The sequence below is a fragment of the Triplophysa dalaica genome, chromosome 8, assembly GCF_015846415.1.
Source record: "Triplophysa dalaica isolate WHDGS20190420 chromosome 8, ASM1584641v1, whole genome shotgun sequence".
Classification (NCBI taxonomy): Eukaryota; Metazoa; Chordata; class Actinopteri; order Cypriniformes; family Nemacheilidae; genus Triplophysa; species Triplophysa dalaica.
In genome coordinates, this window is record NC_079549.1 from 13,410,013 (window position 1) to 13,434,883 (window position 24,871).

The 24,871-nt window shown below is 37.4% G+C and overlaps 1 long non-coding RNA gene across 1 annotated transcript; it reads right to left on the reverse strand.

Moving 5' to 3' along the window:
* Positions 1–211: 211 nt before the first annotated feature.
* On the reverse strand, positions 212–24,730 carry LOC130427754 (uncharacterized). Its single transcript, XR_008907345.1, has 4 exons — positions 24,600–24,730; positions 3,293–3,459; positions 823–993; positions 212–725 (listed from the first exon to the last, which is right to left on the reverse strand). It is a non-coding gene; the product is annotated as an uncharacterized LOC130427754 (long non-coding RNA).
* Positions 24,731–24,871: the final 141 nt, after the last annotated feature.

Sequence of the window (24,871 nt, forward strand, 5' to 3'; positions counted from 1 at the left end):
ACCAAAGCTGGACACCACAAACGCAATCCGGTCGAATGAGTTTTCGACATCTTCTGGAAGTGGTAGAAAGTCGATAAGCTCAAAACGTTTCACACCCCGTTATTTAACATTGTCCGCTTGTGATCCGTTCGACCAAACACATTTCAGGTATAGGCTACAGAGGCCCTGAGAGGACAGGGGCACTTCAGGGCCCAATAATATTTCAAGCCATAGATCCGCTAGTGAGATCCACAATAGTTACAAACTGATATTATCCAATTTATTAGATATTTTGAAATCTTTAGGGCACAATAATTGGATAGTGAAAATCCAAAATTGTGACAGCCCTACGTATTTCTTTCTTTCTGTATTTATTTATTATTCTTGAACATATACCTATCTTATGTACAGAGACATCCAAGAAACAAACAAAGGGCATCTGATCATCTCAAACATTCCTTGAAGACTTTCAATAAGCTCAGTGCTCAATTTATTGCCATCCTCAGTCTCTCCAACCATCTCCCTTTCTTCTCCTTCAACCCCCCTCTGTCATGAGTCCTAAGTGAGTGTTAAAATATTAACAGACTGTGGCTCATTAAGACAGTGTTGTTTGTTTCTTGCATTAGAGACCTTCTGTTCAGCAACACACCAGCAATACAAGAGGACCTCTAACCCCACTGCTGCTGAATTCTCCTCCCAGGGAGAAGCTTTCACCTCGGGCACAGACAGCAGTGGCCATAAACCATCTATGGAGTTTACAAATGAGCGAGGAATTTAGAAAGATAGATAAATATGTTAAACAGTGATGATGCTTCTGCATGTGTCCACAATGTATTCTGATACCTTCATCTTATTTGCCTCTCCTCTGATTTCACTTTCTCTCCCTGATCCCCAGCACACGTAAATGTATCCAGTCTCTCCAGGAGTCATTGATATGGGGATTAACTCTAAAGTGTCAATCAATTCTGTTTATTCCCTGGCTAATTTTCCTCAAACCACACAGGTATTTTGACACTAAAAGGAACAAGAGAGAAGAAAGAAAGCATTAACAGGGAATTTGCTCATTATCTGTAACGTTAGAAACACACATGGGTTTGGTCACACCGTTTCAAAGTGTAAATTGTTTCCCAGCATCATTTCACAATGAAGACTTCATATCACTTTAATCTGCTGAAGATTGGTGTTACTCATCTTGTCTTCTCTTAAAGGAAAATTTCACCCAAAAACGTATTTGTTTTGCTCACCCTTAATGGGATATTGTTCCATATCTGTATAAATTTCTTTGCTCAGATAAACACAGAGAAAGATGTTTGGAAGAATGCTTGTAACAGTTCTAGACCACCATCAACCACCATAGGAAAAAATTCATTACGTTTCTTTATTCTGTTAAACACAAGAGAAGATATTTTGAAGAATGTAGGAAAGCAAACAATTCTGGGTCACCATTAACTACCTTTTGTAATTTGACCTGCTATTGCAGTCAATGGTGGCCAAGAACTGTGTGGTTACAAGCATTTTTCCCCAAATATCTTTCTTCATGAGAACAAAGAAATGTATGCAGATTTGAAACAACTTGAGGGTGAGTTAATGATGACAGAATTGTTTTTTATTATTATTTTCTATTACTTTTCACAAACACGCAATGCTACAAAAAAGTTTAGACTATAATCCATGTTTTTTTGTATTTAAATGGGTTCTTGATATTCTGACATCTGGTCACTAGTTTAACAACACAAAAATATGTTGAGTTGGATTTAAAGCTCAGCTCTCACTACTCAATACTAATTTAATCAAAGATGAGTACTCTCCTCTATCACTCCATCTGTCTCTATGTTCTTACCCTCCTCCATTTCACACCTGGAAACCCTCTCTCTCTCTCTCTCTCTCTCTCTCTCTCTCTCTTTCTCTCTCTCTCCCTCTCTCACCTGCTAACAAGAGTTATTTCAGGTTCATTAATCTCTGTGACCTCCTGGAGGAGATGTTGTAAACACACAGATGTGTGTGTCACCTGGCAGCAATGCAGGAGTTGACCTTTTTACGTCTACACACACATGCAAACACACACACACACACTTTCCTGAGCAGAAATGTGACAATGGGACTTCAGAGAAGGACCCTAAAGTTTCCAACCCAACACAGAAAAGAGAGTTAAAGAAACCACCACCAAATCATTAGTCGATAAACTACAGTACTGTGCTGTCTAGAATACCAAAGAATTACAGAACAACAAACAATCCCACTCCCAAAATGCAAGTTTATTTTTACATCGTGTCTACACTGGACATGACAGACACTGTCGCTTGATGGAATGCATTTTGGGATTGTGATTGTTTGCAGTCCTGTAATTCTTTGAAATTTTAGACAGCATAGTACTGTAGCTTTTACAAAATTTGATATTAAAATGGGTTCTAATGCGTTTCTAATGTCTTCTGTTGTGTAGCATCGCGTCGGTCGCGTCCGGTGTAGACATGGTGTTACAGTTTTTGCAAGTATAAATTAAAAAAACTTTAGGACTACGAAAAACTTTATCATGTAATTTTAAATATACGGCCAAAATTACAGGAAAAAAATACTTTACGGTTTATTTCTGGCGCCCCAGCTGCAATTTTACAGTGCAGTAGATATGATACGTATAGTAAGGGAAAATGTTTATTTTAAAGGGATAGATAGATAGATAGATAGATAGATAGATAGATAGATAGATAGATAGATAGATAGATAGATAGATAGATAGATAGATAGATAGATAGATAGATAGATAGATAGATAGATAGTTCTGCAGAAGAAAGAAAGTCATACAGGTTGTGAATGACATGAGGGGGAGTTAATGATGAAAAAAACAAAAAAATTTGTGTGAACTATGCCTTTAAATAAACACATTTCATGTACTTTTTTATCGAATACACTGGACATATTTGAACATACATTGAACATATTTGTTTGTGCTTTTCATGAGCAACTGTTAACATAAATTTTGGCTTGATGAGGTTGAGTTTTCATAATGATGATGGCATGCTATAGAGGGATGTTGTCTAAGTAGGTTGCTCTGCAGGATATAGAACAGAGCTATTGTCTTTCAGTATTCCCTAATGGCTAAATCTATGATTGTTTAGATGCATTAACATATAAGCAGATTAGTGTTCATCAGCATGTACTTTCAACTTTCAAAACATCAAGCATTAATAGCAGTCTATCTCCAGCACACAGAAAACACATCAGGATGTCTGTCAATATCAATTAAACATCGAGACAGTGTTTAAACAGGTTTAATAGTTGTTCATAGAGCCAAAGAAAACATTTACCCAACACATACCTTCTAACCTTCAACTATGAACAGCAAAACAGCAGCAAGTTCTCATGCGACCTGCTTCAGAGTGGACGATTCCGGTAGATTATGAAATCAGTGAACTTTTTCCCTCTAGAACAATAGCCAGCAATGTGGTGGAGTGGACACCAGCTCACCGGCAAAATGTCGCTGACCTGAAGAAAGCAAAATAACAGAGTGAGAACCAGACGTGCTTTCACCTCACAGCCGGGCATATACACAAAGAGAAACAAGAAAGAAAAGAGCAGGAATGAATGAATGTTGTGAACATAAAGTGTTTGTTTGTGCCTCTCAAACATTGTTTGTGTGGGTGTGTAGATCTGGACACCATGTGTGAAACTTACACATGGTCTTCAACAGTTTTAGGCCAAGAAATGCTTCGGTTAATATAGAGAGATGGAGGATTATAAGCATTTCAGGCTGGTTAATGTAACTATTTTACATGTTTTCTACATCAAAAATGTTCATTTAATGGCTTTACAACTAAATCTAAATCATATACTTGTTCGTTGTAACATTTACTTTGACAATGAAAAATTGAATGTGTGAACTATGAAACGTTAAGCTTCATTCGTTTGTAAATCATGAAAGATGTCTTAACTTAAATATAAAGCAAAGCTGAAAAGTAAAATATACCAGACTGCAGACATCTAGTCCCGTAACATTTAGGACAAACTTGTAACATCGGAAATTGCACCGTGCAGTCTGTGCTTGTTCACGTACCTGGTTTGCATAATGCCTTTATCAAATCGGGCACTAAAACAACACAGATCACCCATACAAATACCAGCGATAATTCATCCTACGTGAATTCCCCCAATGTCTTCTTTTGTGTGTATAGTGCCAAAAGCGTGACCAGTTGTCTGCACAGTCATCTGTGCCTTTACAAACGTTATTTCAGGTCATTGAGTAAGATTAATGTCACATCAACATCACTACCGCATTGGCATTCATTCCGTCACAGTTTTGCAAATCGAGAAGCCCACTGGGGTCATTCCTGTTAATCACACAATCCATTAACTATGAGCTGTTGTAACATATTACACATCCAATTTTTCTAAACTGAAGATTAGAGGGTAAACGAAATCTTTATGCCAGGAAAGGTCAAGAAGCTCAGGGTGTGTTTTGTGCAAGGGAGGACCGAGAAAGTGTGTGATCAAGCATGAATGTGTATGGCAAATGTCACAATTAGAGGATCAAGCTCTACTCAATCTTATGAACTCAGAGGTTAAAGGTTAACATGGATGTTCAGTAAGCGTGTGTGATGGTTAGACCTACACTATGGGGTCAAAAATGGCCTCCACATTATTTGGATAGCGATGTTCGTGTGACGTTAGGGGGTTGCTGCTCATGAAGAGAATTTGCAACTGATCACTTACAAGTGCTACAAAACTTCTATTTTTTTATTTTTGCATGTTGAATTATTCATTTATTATCCTTTCATCTTCAATGAGAGTTTAGTACTCTTAGTGTGGTTTAACAGGTTTAAATCCGCTCCAAAGAGAAAACAGTCCAAAGATGGTCGTGATAGGATGTTCCCTTAGAAGTAGTCATCAGACATCTTACTAAAATATAGAATGAATGTAGAGAGAGAAACAGAGAGAGGGATGGAATTGGTGATAGCACTTTTGGAACAGCTCTCCACATTAGCATGAAACTGGATTTTCTGCTGTGAAACTCATTACAACAGAATGACTCCAAGCCCTTATTTTTCCTTAATCTAATGAATCAGTCTTAATCAAGAAGAGGAAAGAGAGGCTGTCTTTTGTTACTGGTGTCCCCAAGTGCTGATTTGAATCTGTAACGGTGCGGTCGTGCCTTCAAAAACAAATGCTCTCGTGTGATCGGGCTCAATCTGTTGTGTTGGAGGTGTCCTCGAAAGGCCAGAGCTTAACCTGTGGATACAACTGTTACCACTCAGAAATCAAGGCCTCGTATCTCTCTGTTTTTCTCACTTTTTCTCCCGGGCCAATGTCTGGGCAGCATGAAACCACAGTTTTGAATTTGGGATGGTGTGAGCTGTTTAGGATGCCCAGTGGCAGTCGCCACGCCAGCGGAGAGCTCTGTTCTTCCTGTGCTGTCTATAATCGTAAACATCCATATCACTTAGAGTCAATGTGACCGGAGGAGAAATAGGAGAGAGGAACAGATCAACACAGATGTGAGGATGCAGATCTCAACTTTCAATCTTGAGTTATTTTATGAACTGACAAACAAAAACAAGTCTCAAATTTAAAACATAAAAAAGCTAAAGAGTAACAGGAGGCTGGATCAGATTTTTCAGAGTTATAATAATACACTTAATTTCTTTAAATCACAAAATAAGCAGATTATTTATTGGAGTATAGAGTTTCGATGACACTTTGTAACCTTTTGATGATGTAATGAGTAAGACCGAAACCACATAGAACTGGGGTTGACCAAATGCAATCGATTTACATTTAAATTGTAATAATTTTTAAGGGAAACTTCTGTAATCTTTTATTCATTGGGTCTCAAGACTTGTATATCACTTTTTCTTCTGTGAAAACAAAAGTTGATATTTTAAGAATTGACTCAGTAGTTGTATGTGCGTATAATAGAAGTCAATGGGGGCCAGTGTTGGTTATTACCAACTTTCTTCAGATAATTTTCTTGTGTGTTTTGCAAAAGAAAGAAAGTCATACAGATTTGACATGAATGACATAACAGTAAATAAATGATTAAATGCAAAAGAACCCAAAGGTAACACCACCATGTTGCCACTTTTACAGTGAACTGCTGAAAAACGTCTATCAGTCATATTCAAAATAAAGAGGGGTGATGTGTCTTTCTCAATATCTGCCATAGTCATGGCCATGGTAATGAAAGGAACATTCAACAGTCTTTAGCAGGAATCCACAACAGCACTAATGTCATCTTCACGCAGGACTTCCACTGTAACTAATGCAGGCATGTGGGCGTATAGGGTGTGTGTGTGTGTTTGTGTGTGTGCACAATGTACAGGACAGAGAACTAATAAGAGGGCCATTGTAACCTGCAGATGTCCCCCAAACCACCCAGAGAGAGAGAACTATGGAGAGGGCAATAAGACTGTGCAGTAAAATAGTGAGTGTCCATTTGCACTAGTTAAGGGCCTTTCTTGGGTTATGAGGTGATGAAAATACACATACACGCAACTTTACGTCCCTGTTAAAGATGTTTGCAGTACTGTGTTACAGTCTCTGTGGATTTTAGATGGTAATGAAATTGTGCTCAGTGTGTAGCCATAATTGGTGGATATTTAAAAGGAATTAAACATTGAAAAAATGAAAGTTTTGACATAATTTACACAAACTCATTTTGTTATTTTCAAAATTCTTTTTCCATTGAGCTTAATATAAAATAGGTTGGAGTGAAGAAAAATCTTTTTTAATTCATTATTAACTAGATCTTGTTAAACTGCTGTAGTCAACTACAGCAATTTCTGACAAATCTTAAATACTGTCATTTATTTTGGGTTTCTTTGAAGCACAAGTTCTGACAAATATGTATAGTTCTTTATAGACGTATTTGTATCATTATTATTGGCAGTTGTATATTTAGATAATTATTTTATTAGATAATTATTTTAATATTTCTTAACTATATTTTCAGTGTTTTTATCAACCCAGTATATTACTATCTCAAGTATGCTGTCTTTATCAGGTATTTTTTAAGTTTTATTTATACTTAATGCAAAAGTATCAATATTTGTATAACAGCCCAATTCTGTCTGTGAAAAAGAAAAAGGAGAGACAGTATACTGCATATAGCTTGTCTGTTTTATGACAGCTACTGTTTTATTCTCTCAAATGCCGCCTGTTTATATACATATTTCACCTCTATTGTTTAGATTCCTGCATGTAATGGTGCGTTGAGAGATAATTAGGGATGTATGTGGTTCTGCTTGGATGTGTCGGCTTGTCCAAAACACGTCCTTTATCATGTTAGTGAAGGCGCTCTTCCGTTGAGTGGCTGAACATTCCACTCTAATGAAATACTCTTCATCCTTTCAGAAGATATTAAAGTTTACGGTCATAATAATCCCTGAGAAAGAATGTGGGTAAACTCTGAGATCCTTTTGGTACCAATTTCTGTGACGCCTGTGCATAGTCCATTATAATGCTATCCTGAAAGCATTGTAATGCTTTTGTGATGTCAGTTTATACACCCTATAATAAATTGCTGTTGGACGGACTTATACTCACAGTTATCATATATTATGATTCATAATTACATCTTTACAGTATAATGCATTTTACCACGTTATTAACAAGAAATTAATCCATCTTACAATTCATTATGGTCTTTATAATGTGACCATGACTTGGTAATAACTGTGTAATGCTCGATTGAATTTTAACTCACAATGAATTATTTTGTCATGTTATTATTTAACAGACGCTTTTATCCAAAGCAACTTAAAGATGAGGTAAACAAAAACGAAAGGTTGCAATAAAAGAAAACTGGGCTCATATAGCCTACCACAGTATACATAGCTAAGTTTTTTTATTTTAAATTTTTTTAGTAGAAATGAGATAGAAGTGAGAACTGATCAGTCAGATGTTGATGGAAGAGATGTGTTTTCAAATGATTCTTAAAGATGGCTACAGAATCTGCTGATCTTGTAGGAGTAGGCAGATCATTCCATAAATGTGGAACCGATCCCGAGAAGGTACGTGAGAGACATTTTTTTACCTTTTTGGGATGGCGCCACGGGGGTATAGGCGGGTATATATGTCTGCAGTAGCGAGTGATGCATCACATACATATTTTTTAGATAATGTAACTATTTTGTTTGCTTCGGTGAAATAATGGGTCTGTTTGCATGGTGTGATCTCCATTGATGTATACAGGTTTGCAATGGCATAACAGGACCCGAGACTTCATCTAATCCATCATTACTTCCAAGTCCAAAAACACGCTGGCCCGTTGGAAGGCCTCACACATGTGATTTGTAGCAATATTATTTCAAACGTAAATCATTTGTGGCTAGAGTCGAACTGAAGACAAGGGTTTATAATTTGTAACGTTCAGCATTTTTCCCGTGGCTTTTAAAAGCATTGGGCTTTGACTTGTATATCTTTGCCTGGCCAGCAATATCCCCTACGTAATTTAAAAACAACAGTGTCTGAGAGCCGCCGGGCAGATGGGATCAGCAAGTCAAACAAAGCCTTGAGCCCTCAGTGCCCCCTCAAACCTGGTCTTATTCAAACAGCCATTAGCATTTCCGCCGTGGTAATGACTGGAGCTGAGAAAACATTACGGAAAACTCACGCCTCACTTCCCACTCACTCCTCCACAGCAAATACACACAAACTACAAAACAAAGAATTGATGTGCTATAATGTATATATGTGTTTGTTTATATATATAGACATATCAATCAATTATTTTATTTAAAACATTTGTGGATAGTATAGTACTAGTCTCCTAAATTCATTTTGTTGATCAAAAGTTCCTGTAGGAAATGTTTTAACAATTTTATCCTCAACGTATGCCAAAATAAATCCTTATGGATAAACATAACATATATTTACTTGTATATTATAAAATATCAAAACACACTCTGGGGGTAATAATATCTACAAATATTTTTCTTCTAAAAATCCTGGGTTATTTTCAACCCCTGGTTGGGTCAAAAATGATTATTTTCTTGTTAAATTTAACCCAACAGTTGGGTTTGTGCCAACCACGGATTGAAAAAACCCCAGTATTTTATAAGAGTGTCTGCTGTTCTCATGGTTGTAGCCTAGCGTGTAAAAGGGCGTTAGTGACTCGTATAAGGAAGAGGATATTACAGGTTGATTGAGAAACAGAGATGCCAAATCTATTCATTAGAACTTTCATGAGAAACACCGATGTGGAACGTCTGAGGCGTAACCACCCATTATTACCCTTTATTTATTATTACAAGCTTTAACTATTTTATCTTAGATTTTATATTTGAAATTTGTTGTCCCACACATGCAGCATATCTCTGGAAACCACTATGAACTGTTGCAATTTATAAAACAGACAACAGGTGTCAGTGCTAATGTAGATCTCTGAAACTACAGCCGGGTTGTGCTCCCCTTCACTTCTTGGGACCACGGACAGCATTTTTATGGGTAGGTCCCCACAGATCCAGTGAGTAGACCCATTTAAATGTATGGGACATTTTGGTTCGGAACCCTGACGAATATCTCTGACCCTGTTTTTTTAACCTCACACATTAACTTTACAGACACAATGTTGATCGGCCTGTGAGAATCTTGACAGAAGGTCACACCCCACTGCTTAAAATACACATTTTCTTAATCAAGTGGCAGCTCCTCCGGCAGCCATTTGTTCTCGAGCCGTCTTCGGATGTCACTTTTCAATTATTACAGTGTGTGTTTTCACACGTGGACCTACAGAGATGATTGATGCAAGTAAGACTGTGGGAAAACGAATTAGGATGTCACAACTATGTGTCTGTGTAGTGAAATGTGAACTTCTTCTGTGTTTCACAGAAAAATGTTACAGGTTTGAAAAGCATACATACAAAAAATCTGTAAAAAATATATTTTCTGTAAGCTGGAGACACAGAAATGTATAGTAAAATAATTAATTAATAATTTAATAATAATTAAATCATTCCAGGACATAAGGATATATATTAAATTATGTTCTTCCTTTTTCTTGTAAATTGTTGGACTTATTCTGTAATTTTACAGTTTTTGACTGGATTTCAAAAATATAAAAAATCTTGGTTTGCCCTGCAAAAAAATCCCATTTTTTCTTTTAAATTTTCGGTCTTTTTCTGTAATTTCAAAAATACATAAAATGTTGATTAAAAAAACAGTAACATTGCTGAGTTTATTTACATTTTATGTGGGAAATCAGTAAACAAAATTACAGGAAAATTCTGTAAAATAATTTTTTTGAATGAGTCAAACTGGTGGAAACAAAATTAAATCTTAAAACTGAATGCTCTATATCAGCAGCAACTCCATGATGCTCCTCATATGCACATTATTGGAGTGTTTGTTTTGAAAGTATTCACATTTTGAGCGCGCCCATTATACCTTTAAATGCTTTCTACCTCACTAGGAAATCACGGTGATGATTATGCACACAGCCACGTCAAATTGACATTTTGTAAAGACTGAATGAACGTTACGTGGACATATGTTCAAAGGAATCAATTGGAACATGAGTACTCAACTAATGGGTCATATGTACATGTTTCATGAAACGTAATACCCCCCAAGGGTTTCATGCCGTGAGTATATGAATGAAATGGAGAGTGTTAATGGTGTGAGATGCATGTGTGTGTGAAAGAAAGAGAGAAAGGGAGAGATATATTAGCGATATATACTCGCAAGCAGTGTACATAAACGCATCAAGGGAAGGAGTGGACAGATGGTGCATTCACACACACACGCACATACACACGAACACACGCATGCACACACACACACGCGCACACACACACACCCTCACACACACAAAATCCAGTGACAGACAGGTCTAGGGCTACAGATGGTGACATCACAGTGGGGGTGTGAATGACAGAAGCCTGGCAAAGTAGGAAAGAGGAAGTGGAGTGTGGTTTGGGAATCATGGGGAACATCCAAATCATTTCAACTGTTTATATGGTGGCCCTTAAACTATTTGAAAACTATTTATTTTTTTATTTACTGCATTATATAGTATAAAAACAATAATAAAGTAAGTGGCTATTTTAATGAAAGACCATGTGTGCATGTGCACAGTTCACGCCGACCATGCTTAGAAGTATTTCCAAAAATGTCTCACAAATGTGAAGCTGATCCTTACAGTCTGTTTCCAGAAGACATCAGACATTCACCAACAGTAGCTACTTTTAAATCCAGATTAAAAACACACTTGTTTAGCTTTGCATTCACAACCTGAGCACTGTGCTGCTCTACATCAACTGCACTTCTATTTCTAATTTATTTTTATTTGCTCTTATTCTTTTTATATATACAGTCACATTTTTTATCAATTTTATTGCTGTTTTACGGTTTCTTAAAATCTAAAATTTTTGTGATCTTAAATCATTTGCATTTTAAAGATAAGACTTATTTCTTCCTGTCAATCATTTTATGTAAAGCACTTTGAATTGCACTTGTGTATGAAATGTGCTATATAAATAAACTTGCCTTGCCTTGCCTAGCATTATTTGTTTGCAAACAACATTAAATGCAATGTCATGAAAGTATAGATATATTTATGTATATGCATGCTGTTTAAAGCGGGTGTAGGTAAAACTAACTTGACATAAAAGCAGATTGGATGTTCTCATGAATCTGTGATTTTTACATAAAGATTTGCATTTGTTCCTTCCAAACGATAGCGTGTCATTGTCTGTGTTCTCACTTCACTGTCTGTTCTCAGGTCCCTCCTGTTGTATGACTTCCTTTAAACCACAAAGGCCGAGTTATTTTAGAACATGCTGACCTTCCTGAATCACACACACATTTCTCGACCCTTCTAACACAAGCTGACGTAAGCGCTTTTGGGGATTCTCTCCTAAAATTTCCAAACTCTTTATAAACACAAATGCATCTTTATATCCAAAATGGTGATTCATATTCAAATGGAATAATCTGCACGGTATACTAATTTAAAGAGCATCATAGACGATGTTGCAAACAAATGACCCTTAAAATGATGTAAAATGTGTGATCAGAGACACACAGGCTGTGTCTTTGTGATTACGCAAACCCGTTTGGAGACTGTGTTTGTTGGATGCTGATAGCTCACGGCTTTTGCGGAGGACAGTGCTGTGTGATGGGTGGGGAGGATGTGCACATTGTGTGTTTGATTTGTGCTGGATGGACAGTCTGGATTCTTTTTCCCACAGCCTTCTAAATCGGTGGCTATTGTTCTGCACGTGCGTGTGTATGACCGTTCGAGTGAGCTGTCTTCTCAGGTGAAATTTGTGTTCCTGCATGCATGTACTTTAGTCATTCTAGCCCTGTGAGTTTTCATTAATATCCACCACATCACACCTCTTTCTTTCTCTTGATCTGTCTCTTTCTTTCTTTTAAACTTTTATTCCTGGCGTGTGTATAGCAATTAAATAGGCACATGGGCCGTGTGATGGTCATAGAGAATGACATAAGTCTCTCTCACTTCCTGTCATTTTTTTCTTTACAGCTTACTGGGTCTTACAAGAGATTCCCACCATGAGACACAAAGAAGCTGAAAACAAAGACCATAGAAAAACAAAAGATGAGAGCATTAGCGTGTGTGTGTGGCCACACGTTGAAAAAGCATCAGTCTAGCACTTCAGTTCTTCAGTTTAAACTTTAAAGTGGGGACTTAAATTCTGGGTCAGCATTAGATGATCGTTCTGACAAAGTATGTCAGGAGAGTGTTCTGTAATATTTAATTAAGAGTCAACTGAACATTATTCAATATTTTAGTTCTTCACTTTGTTTTAGAAAAATATTGAAATATACATTATATGTAATAATATAATACTATAAATTTCCACATTGTGGAAACAGTTGGAAGAAGTAACTTGGAGTAGTAACTTTCATTTGTTCATCATCATTTTAACATTTCTAAAATTTCTTTTAGATATTTAGCATACGATTTAGTGATTACAATTTAGAATGTATTTGAACCTTTTAGCCGTGTGTCCATCGAGGCGTTTACACCTGCAGCCGGCATTTTTTTCCCCATTGTTTTCAACGGTAATGCCGCACTTTTAAAAAAAGTTGATCATCCCTGGTGCAATGCGTTTTTCACTCGATCGGCGCTGGCGTTCCACCGAGTGCCTAGAGTTGAAAGAGGTACAACATTGTAAAATGTAAATTGCGTAAATGCGCCTCGATGGACACAGCCCCTTAATGATTATTTGTGCAAAAGGTGAAAATAATGGCTACGAACTGTTGTTAAAAATGCTTTGCTAATGTAAACATTGCTTTTGGAAATTAATTCAAAACTTTTGCTCCCTTAACTTCCTCAATGTCATAGCTGTGCTAAATAAAAGTGACGTGCTTAATAAACACATTGTCACCTTTACGTAGGGACTTTCCTTCTGATGTCTAAGCTGAAAGACCGGAATTGCTTCTGCACTGTAAACAACTGCTTAAACGGTCACAGTTACAGTACAGTCACTATTATTACTGTTATTTCCTGGTACAGTTTCCACAAGTCAGTAAAGATCAGGGCCCATATTTGTGAAAAATCTTAGCGCATAGAGTTGCTCCTAGTGACAAAAAAATATATAGAAATGTGGGCATGTCCCCTTTAAATTACAAAAGAGATCCTAGTAAACAAAAATGTAATTCGTAAAGCATCTTAACCCTTAAAATAGCTCTCAAGGTCTTAAATTTTAAGAGTACCGAGGAGGAGACTTTTTTTTAGCAGTAAAAAAAAATGGATGAAACACGAAAAGTGAGAATAAATGTGTTGTAATGCATGAACATTTCAATATTACTTTAAAGGTTCATCAGATTTTTTAAAATTGTGCTTGTGTGTGTTCAACTTTGGTTTGTTTTGGTTTTCTTTTATAGCTAACTGTAAACATGCAATGACTTTAAATTACATTGAATTGAATGACAGTGTGTTAATAAGACACAACACATTAGATCATGCAGGGTCCATGTTTGTGACCGATCCTATCAGAGACATCTTAAAAAAATGACATGATCAATTTCAAACTAATGACCCTATACTTAAAAGCGCTCCTTTTTCCTTCTTGGCCAACCAACCAATCACAGTCTTCAAAAGACATAGCAATAGAGTAAGCTCCGCCTCCTAAACAAGATACAAGTTTTTGTCTTTTCCTGGCTCAGAGTTGCTCTCCAATTGATCCTAAATTCTAAGAAGCTTTAAGAATACGGGCCCAGAAAAAGACTTTCCAAGTTTCAAACAGCACCATTAACACACAGAAAACTATTCCGCCACCTTGGAATTCTGAAAAGATATCGAGGCTCAATAATATTAACTTTGTAGATACAACTTTTTGTTTTCTAAAAAAGTTACAAATATGTGAATAACTAAATTTTGACAAAAATGTCAGATAGAGCCTATAATTCCAAGGAGAAGATTTATTTTTATTTTATAATGTTGATAAATGTTGCATCTCTTTTGACTTGCAACTTTCATGTAATTGGGTATAGATGGGGGAAAAAAAATCACAATTATACTGACAAAATAGAATCAGGTTATATATTATTAGAATATATACTGATTATCATGCATGTCTGTCATGGCAATATTATAAAATGGCTGTGATGCAAAACACAAGCCTAAAATCTTTTAAGCATCCTAACTCAATTTAAATTTAATATCTTACATTTTGTACGTGAAATATCGGTGTAGAAATAGCCGATATTTTATTGGAGTACCAATTGTTTTATTCATTCTCAATCTGCTGTGTGTTACAATTTATGTGTATCTTAGCTACTTTGACTGGTGGGACCAGATGGCAGAGATCACCTGTGATGTGTATGTGTGTCCAAGCATGTGTGTGATAACCAGATGGGGAATTTGAGCAACTGACTAGCTACAAACAAGACATGCGTGTCTTCTTTCAATGATAACCATAATTATCATATTTACAAACATGCAGCTTCATGATGTAACAAGGCATTCAGGAGACCCTGATAAACCCAAACCAACACACACACAAAACACAAAGTTTACTCCAGTCAGTCTCTCTTTTTCCTCTATTTTGTGTGACTTGTTTAAACTATATCGTTTACAGTGGGGTCCAACATTTAGCCTGATCCATCAGATTGAACAGGTGTGCGTGTGCTCCAGTTGAGAAGATAAAACTGTTATCTGTTGCTGATACGTGGGAACGCTGGGTGCGTGAGCATTCCACGCAAATGAGCCTAGTTAGGGAGGAGAGAGTGTCTCTGGGTCACATTTAGGTCAATATCAAGTCACCATTACCACCCACTCACCCCTAGTTTAGACGAATGTGTTTGTCAATTTATTTGTGTGTTTCTGTGGTGGGGCTGGAATGCTAGGGTTGTGTGTATAGGTTTTGTAAAAAAGAAATAAACAGACTCACACACACACCACCAGCAGCAGCAGCAGCTGTCTCACCCCATGCTTTGCCACCTACATGCTAGAAGCCTGGAAGGTCAGAGGTCCTCGGATACTGAAACTATCCAAAAATATCAGCCAAGAATCTCACAGTGTCCATAAATGCCAACCTCTGAACACCAGCTGTCTTCACCAAATCCAACGGGCACTTTCCATTCTGACCTGTTACATATTTCATTAATAATCATTAGGAGAAACCATATGTTATAGCATGCATTTCAATGCTTATGTATGCACAAGAGACAAATGTGGTGTTGACTCAATATAAATGCACTTTTATATTTAACGATTAGCTATATTTACTCTTTTATGTTTTAAATACATTGAACTTTGTTGTTTACATTGCCAGACACAATTATCCAAAGTGACTTACGTTCAAGCCATACCATACATTTTTATTAACTTGTGTTGCTTCTGGGAACCAAACCCATGATCTTTGCATTGTAAACACCATGCGCTAACAGCTGAGCTCAATATGAACACTTAATATGGAGTTGATGGTAGCTGTGGGTTAAAGGGCGTTCTTTAAAGTGACGTGTGTGTTTGTGATCAAAAGACCATCGTCTCGGTGCTAAGCAGCTCTATGTCACTATAAGGTGACAGAAGGTGAAACTTCTCTTTCCTTCCATTAAGAATCGAAGTGTCACACAGACTTATGGCCTTTATAGAGCTGTCAATCACACCTGACCTCATTGGTCAAGACTCAATAATCAGACTACAGCATGAGCAGCCCATATAGAGCCTAGTTAAATCTTGCCTGTATGCACAGAGTCATAAACACATGAGAATTTAGTCCTTAAACTGTAAAACGTATATTTGTTTAGTCTTAATTATGTTAATGTGAGAGATGAATATAATTCAAGTGCGGCCTTTAAAGGGTTAGTTCATCCAAAAATAATTCTGTCATCATTTACACACCCTCACATTGTTCCAAATCTGTATACATTTCTTTGTTCTCATGAACACAGAGAAAAATATTCAGAAGAATTCTTCTAACCGAACAGTAACCACGGTAGGAAAAATTACAAAGGAAGTTCCCAGAACGGTTTGCTTTCATACATTCTTCAAAATATATATATTTTTTGTTCAACAAATATTTGTAAAGCAAAATGTCCTACTATGATAGTCAATGGTGGTAAAGAACTATGCGATTACATGAATCCTTCCAAATATCTAAATGTAAATGAAGACCAAATTAAATTTTTTGGGTGAACTGTTCCTTTCAGTAATATATAAAAAAATATGTCATGCTTAATTCTGAACTGTTTTTGTTGCCTGATTTGCCTGTGGGGAACATACTTAACCCTTTGTTATATTCTAATATTTCCTAGGTAGTCAAGGTTTTGGGGTTTTATACTGTACATTTCAACTATTTGATGTGCATAATAACGCCAACCCCTCATGAAACGCTGCTCTACCCAGGGTTAAAAGGTGACAACTTTCACTGAAATAAAAACACACATCTTTTTGTATCTTGATCAACCATGAATACTAAAAGTAGTATCACAATGGTGAGATGTATTATATAAAGTGATAAGGTCAACTTGTTATCTACAAAGAGATACAATCAGTCCCAATAGTTTCATTATTTTCTCAACAGAAGCAGACTGTGCTCTCATCTGAGCCTACACAGCAAGCCTTACATTACATTTTTTTAAGTTTTCCTGCCAAGTTCTGTCTAAAGCCCAAAATAAAAGCTTGTGATGACACCAACATTATGAAGACAGCTCCAGAGCAACACAACAAGATTGCACATTATGTACCATTTCAGATGGAAACAATATCTAACAATATTTATATGTGTGTTTACGGCGTCACCATAAATAAAGATTAGTCCAAACCCCAGCCTACTTCAAAACCTGATTCACAGATCGTCAGTGAGACGAACGAGGTGGGTAACAAAAGGGCAGAAAGTGACAGTGAGACAGACACACGGCCGCATTAGAAAGAGAGCGGAGGCTGAGAGGGTAACAGCAAACTGTGCACCAGACAGCCGGGGTGATGGATATAATCACCTTAAATGATCAATCACATCTAACTGTGCCGCAGGACATCAGTCAAACCTGAAGGGCTTTGACTGTGTGTGCGTGTGTGTGTTGTATGAAGAGTGTGGCGAGGGCCCGAGGGAGTCTTTAAAAAAAGGCATCAGTCCAGCATGGTGTAGAGAGTGAGGTTAAAAGGAATTTAAAACGAGTTTGATATTGTGTAATGGTATCCGTTGTACACACCCATTTTTCTAATGTTCACTTGAGACCTCGTTCTTTGATAGCTATCTACAACCTTGGGGGGGTTTGAAATCACAAATCACACAACAAATCCAGCATCAATAAGAGAAAGTTCTATTGCGAACAACCTCTACAAAAGATCAAATATCTAGCCAACAAAAGAATATACCTCGCTTCATCCTGACCACTTGATCCTAGAAACTTGTATGAAGATCTATTACTAAAACTGTACAAATAAGCACCGGTCTTTATTGTAGGGGCTGTGATAAGGATGTTTTTTAAAGTACTGCTTATAAATTATGTTCTTCCATCAGAAGACATGCACACGCACAAATACACACTTTAGATCTCCTCTGTTCTTTCCTTACAGAACACTCTCTCATGCATTCTCTAACTGTGTTTCTTCCATGATTATTCATTTTGTCATTTCAGCTTCCAGGCTTGAGGCTCAGCAGCAGGAAATAGCCATTGTTTTTAGATCAGGTAGAGAGAGAATGGCACAGAGAGAAAGACAGAGAGTGAGAGGAGGAGAGGAGGTCTGGAGCCATGATGGATGTGGCTCTTTTCCTGCAGGGACTTTCTCAGGCTCGTTTTCCTGTCCTGCCAAAGTCTCACTGCCTCCTGCTTTTCTCAAGAATCGCCTCTCTGAGATATGGTGAAGACTGAAATAAACTATAGGATAAATCAATTGTGTTGTATTGTTTTAAAAAAGTAGGCATGGCGAAAAGTGTTTCTCTTAACTTTAAATCCTTCTCTTCCCTGTTCTTTACACTGAAGAGAATATAGAATCCAAGATCTCAGTTATACATGAAAGAGGGAAACTATTGAAGGAAATGTGTCACTGCTGTGAGAATTACACTTTCCCATTGTGTTTGAGATGAGAAGAGAAGGGTATTGAATGAGATTTCTTCTTTGTTTGGTCACTTTTGAAATGACCTTTACATAATCATTTGTGGTCTGGAGCTGGGGTCTTCAACGTTTTTTGGGGCAAGGCCCCCATAGATGAGAGATGCAGGGAGCAGGGACCGACTTATTGTGTAAACAGAGCTATTTAAATAGAAACAACCCTTAGTGTCACAGCAATATTATGTTAAGACATTACATTAGCGATATTATGAATGTTGTTGTTGCAAATAAATACTTTTCTGTGTATTATTTTTATTGTTAATATAGATTGTATGATTATTTTAAGGGATTTGCAGATTCCTACATTTTCATTTTACTTTGAGATGGACAGCGTGGGGTATACTTGACTTTCCGCGTCCGTGTCCGTCTTGCGCACAAACGTGTCCGCACAGCTTCTTGAGCATACGCAATCGCGGATAGACGATTTCCACACATGCGCACTTTGCGCAGGACAGAGCATGTGAGCGAAGAGTCGCTCGCTCATCCCTCTTGCTGATTTACTTTTTTGTTGCTGGATTTTTTTTCTTCGTACACGGCATTACCCTGAAGCCTGAATAATAGCACAAGACATAGTTTCACTTACCCAATGTAACAGTTGCTTTTCTGAAATAAAACATGAATAAACCTCGATGTCATATGCAGCCGAGGCCGACAAATTTGATCTCCAGAGGATGGATGCGTAATATGCTTTAACGATTGAGGTTTGACGTTTTAAGACTGCATTTCCACTTGTTTTGGTTTTTTTTTTTCTTAAGAGCCTGTTTCTTGTATTAACCTCAGTAATAATAAAGGTGTTCATAGTGTATTTCATCTTTTGTGTGTTTTTTATGAGTGTTGCACTATGACAGCTATGTGTTCAAGAAAATAAAGTAACTGGAAATCAAATATGCGTTATTAGTTATTAATTATAAATTTATTTTAGGCACTCTTTAAATAAAAAATGTAAATTAAAAGATATAGGCTGTAATGTCACAGAATGACGGACTGGACAGACTATACTCGCCCCTTAAAGGGGATCACACACCGGATGCGCAATTTTTTGTAAGAATGAACATATTGTTTTCTATGAGTGTACACACACCAGCGCTGCCATTACGCTGTTTTGAGTTCTGCAACGAAACAATGCGCCACGCTTAATTTAACATTAAATTAGATGTTCTTTGACTGAAATCATCTTTAATGTACACACTGACTTCACCATAAGCTGCAAGATGTATTTTTCTGTTTGGGAATAGCAGAAAAACAGCACATTAATACTGAAAACCTCTCGATTCTACCACATTAATAGCAGAGTTGTCCTAGACGTGACGCTGTGCTTGCGCATCCGTTATGCGACCCCCTTAAGGCTTCAATTTGATGACTGACCCTGGTTAATGTCTCAAAGACTATTCTAGTGGAGGTTGAGGTTGTCTCTGGATGCGAAAGAAATCAGTGCAGATGTTATGCATACTGTGTGTGTTGGAATTTTCAGAACCGCACAACACAAATTTGCGCTTGAATAGGGACATCAGCAGAAACGTTGTGTCGTGGAGACATATGTCAATTCCAGTTGGCATGTCAGGTGTGTTTTAAGTCAGGTAGCTTGTTTTAGGTAGGCAATATGCGTGTGAAATGGACACAGGCAGAGGCAGCATGCAGTTGTTTCACCTCCTCCACTACTTTGAAATAATGCTCTTTGCTATAGAAAATGTATAGAACTCCTGCTGTTTTGAAAACAACGCCTACTTTGCTCTGGCCTGCACAGCTCAAATTGAGGTGCTACGCTGAACCTAGTGGCCTGCGCAGCGCATTCCGCATAATATGTGAAAGCCGCATAAAGCCGCGGGTATACTTGACTTTCTGCGTTCGTGTCTGTCATAGCTTCTTGTTCATACTCATCCCAGATTAAGAGCGGACCTCCGAGTTCAACACATGCACAATACAAATGAGTATGTGTGCTCTACCAGACCGTCAGAGCATCGAGATATGTATCGAATTGTGAGATGAGTGTATCGTTACACCCCTAATTTAAAACATAACGGACTGTGCTAATGTGAACCTTTTGTGCTTTTGACATAACAGCGTGTTTATTTGACAGTATAAGAACATTCTTGGCATCTATATAGCATTACACAATGCTACAGACTTCAGGTATGTTGCTATGTAGTTCTAAAGCTAGTTATTGTTAGCATGATGCTACAGAGTGCTGCAGGGATGGCAGATTTTTTTAGGTGATCTCCGCAATAAACATTGCTCTGGTTCCCTCAACAAAAACTCAATAGGATTTTTTCATAGGCATTTGGATTATTGCAAAAAAAACTTTGATAGACCTACACATTCAAGATAATCTGGGAAAATGAAGAAAGTGACGCTATAAACATGTACACCACAGTTGCTAAACATCAACGTCACCAATACCAGGTTCCAACAACTCTTTCAAACTTGATTGAAAACATGTTCACTGGTATGTGACTGCTCCACGAATGAATCTTAATCTTAATCTTAATTTATTTATTTGTGCCGATCTTGTGCACATTTTTACGCATGATGACATTTAATGTCCCTGGCATCAACAGTCGCATTTAGCATCTTGTTAGCATCTGCCATTTTAAGACAGGTCAAAAGCTTTAAAAAGTCACAAGTGGTTATTACTGGTGTGGTGTGGTCATGGAACAGAATAAAACGTAAAAATATTCAGAACTTTTGTCAACAACAGACCATAGTTTAGGCATTTAACCGAAAAACCCATCGCTTTGGGATGATGCTGGAACTAAAGTGCTAAAATGAGAATTTGCTTTCAGGTTTTGTATACGAAAATACAGTCATCCCTTCAGCACTTGATGTGGCAACTTGCCCAAGTCAGAAGAGCACAACCACCAAGACTCTTAAAGGGATAGTCCAAGCAAAAATGAAAACTTTCATCATGTACTCATCCTCAAGTTGATCCAAACCTGTATACATTTCTTGGTTCCGATATTTGGAGAATATTAGCAATTTTCAGTTCTGGGACATCATTGACTAATGGTAACAGAAAATAGCTAACATCCTTCCAAATATATTTTTCTGTGTTCAACAGATCAAAGAAATGCATACAGGTTTGAAACAACCTGAGGGTGAGTAAATCATGACAGAATTTTCGTTTTTGGGTGAACTATCCCCTTGAACCAAGATTGTCTGGTCTGTAGATATAGCTTTGGACCCTAGGTATACATTTTGAATGGCACCCAAGGAGGAATGGACAGAGTTAACCCACAACCCAAGCATGTCGGACTAAAAAGCTTCTCAAATTTCCATGAAGCCACACACAGAGACATACACATACAGAGTAAGGTGACTCTTTGCAGAAAGCAACCCCAGGAGACTTTAAAAAGTCAGTGACCAAGATCAGTCCACTGACCAACACCACAAGAGTTATAGCCAGTACCCAACCCTTCCCCCCTCAACACACACACACTTCTTGAGTGGGTTAAAGAAACTCCTCCTGAAAGCCTTGTGCTCTCTCTCTGTCTCAGGTCTTTCTCTCTTTTCCTCCCCTGAATGGGCCTTTGTGTAGGGGCCTCTGGGATATCAACATGACAATGTGCCCCAGTGGTGGGATCCTGTGTTTGTTAAGTGCCCTCACCCTCAAGAGACAGAGGCTACAGCCAACTGAGACGAGAGGTTAGCCAGAGAGGAGAGGCCATCTTTGATCAAACGAGTAAAAAGGGGAAAGAAAGAGCGCAGCGACTTTTCATTAACTCGAGTACCATGAAGTCCATTCATGTCGGAAGAGCGGGAAAAACAGCGGTATTATAATGCTCAACTAATCATTTAAAGATGAGGTTAATATGTTTGAGAATTGTAAAATGGGTCGATGGAGGGCGACTGATACAGCCTAAGGTTGCGGTGACGTCTGTCTTTTGTTTTACTTTACCCCAATGGAGGAAATGCAGTTGTTCTTGGTGCCGCAGCTGGGAAGTCATTTTGTCTGATGTTTATTGATCACGTCAAAAACATATAAAGCTTTTGATATTTGGGTTTCCTCTGGCAAAAAAAGAGATCAGAGTGTGTTTATGGGCCATTCTAAAGAATTTGTGGAAACTGCTGTCCTACATCAAAAAACACATTTAAAAACCATTCAAATCTAAATTGTTAACTAAGATTCCTTCTATTCTCTACAGAAGACCACAATACTTGTTATAATATCAGTGAGCTTAATATATATAAAATCATAATTTATTGGGTACTTTCAATTGGGAGACGGCTGTCTCAAACACCTTAATTTCAATTTATGTAAATGATAGTAAAATATTTTTGTATTTTTTTCAATTGTTGTTTTTAAATATATATTTTGATATTTTACCCTTACCCTAAGTTAAAAAAATATTACTTTTTTTTTTTTTTAATTTATTTGTGAAAATGTTTCATACTTTAGTCCTGTCTGTAACTTTAAGGAATGTCACTACCAAACATCTCTTTTCCTGCAATTAAGCACATTTTTGGGGCATTATTACATAAAATCTAGTTTATCTGTTTGTACATCTATGCAGAACTGTGCTTGCTAACCATATGCTGATTAGCATCTTTAAGCTAGGCTCAAAAGTTTTTAAAAATTGTCTTTTGTGACAAAAGCTCATTTGATAGTGACAAAAAGGAACACTTAATCCTTTATTTGGGGCCAGTATCGTTATGCAAACGTTATGCAGCTTCCGCTTCTCAGGCCGTTGTGATTGGTCGGTCCGCCTCTCAGTGCACGTGTATTCATTAGCTTTGGCTTTTAGCAATAAACAATAACAATTGCGTCAACTTCACTTCATCAGTTAAAAACATGTGTATTGATCGAAGTGTAACAGAGGTCTGCTAGTGCATGTACAAACGTCAATCTTTGTTAGAGATGGTGATTTTTTCCTACTATGGCCAGGGAAATGACAATGGACCGATTGGGTCAGACCGGTTAAATTAATTAACACTAACAACAGAAGCATTAGTTTTGTCTTTTTATATTGGACCCGAGTTGGATAAAGCAGACAAGCAGATTGACTAGAAGACATTTGCAAGCAGGACTTCAAAGGATGTTACATACAAGTGTTTTAGAGGTATGCGCACACACAGACAATATCAGTCTATTACACAGAACAGCTTTCACATCTGATGTCATGGAAGCATTTATTTGACCGATGGATATCTATAAGGGCCTGTCTCCACCGAGGCGCTTTTACGCGGTTGAAAACGGCCGCGCTGATCGTGGGGGAAAAAAAACGGCAGGTGCTCGCGTTTTCAAAAAACATGGCGTATTTATTGGAAACAATTTTAAAAAACACGCCGTATGCCGGAAGAAACGCCTTGGATGACACAGGCCGTATGATAACCTAAAAAGTCAGGAATGTACAACCCATGAACTGGATACTGAAACCCATTCAAACCATTTGCTTTAATGTTAATGTGACATTATACCAGAGATCTTTTCCAAAACCAAGGAATGAGGACAATGTTGATGTGATGGTCTGCTTTCACTTTTAACACTTTTGGAAGTAACCGAATAATACATATAACTCCGATGACAGATTTGACCTATTTGTGTAACAGATCGTTCTTATTTCTGCTAGCAATATAAAAAAATCAGTTTTCTGCAAACAAAAAGAAAATCCCAATACACATTTTCTTCTCTTGGCATTACAAAATAAGTCAAACAAGTCTGTGCCCATCTTATCTGAACAAACTCCTTCCCATTTCTTAAAACAGAGGTACTTAGTTTTTTTTTTTAAATAGTCCTGACTTGATATTTTCAGACTAAAAATAAGCAAGTGGCTGTCACAAACGGACTGGAGTCTAATCTGTTTTGTCAGCAAATAAACCTGACACAGAGTAATGTATGAATTTGTTTTCAGAGCTAAGATAAGCTTATCTCAAAAGGAAAACAACAAAATATGCTAAAACAGATACAGCAGAAGAAATTAATTAATCATGTAAAAAAGTCATTTACATATCGTTTTAAGATAGTGACTATATTCAAAACACTACTAATACTCATCCTGTTTTATGTGCACTGGATTGACAATATTTGTGTGCATTATACAGAGATACTTGCTGTGTGCAGTGTGCAGTGTGCTAGGCTAGTGTCTGAAACAATATTTGGGTCAAGGTACCTCTCAGAGAAACTGGTTTCAGATTAGTTTATAAAGGGGAACCGATGCTTTCCTAAATTCCTTCCACATCTTCCACGCGCCTGTTTCCCTCACAAGTTGTCCCAGCCTGGACGCCATAGTTTATTTTATCGGTATGTGTCACTGCACATACAGATCGAAATATTTCATCAAAGTAGCGCGAGAACAATTTGCAAGCAATGCTTTCGCTGTCGATCTCGCGGTACTTTGATGTCATACGCCAATCGGTCTGCTGATCGTTGGAACCCGGAAAT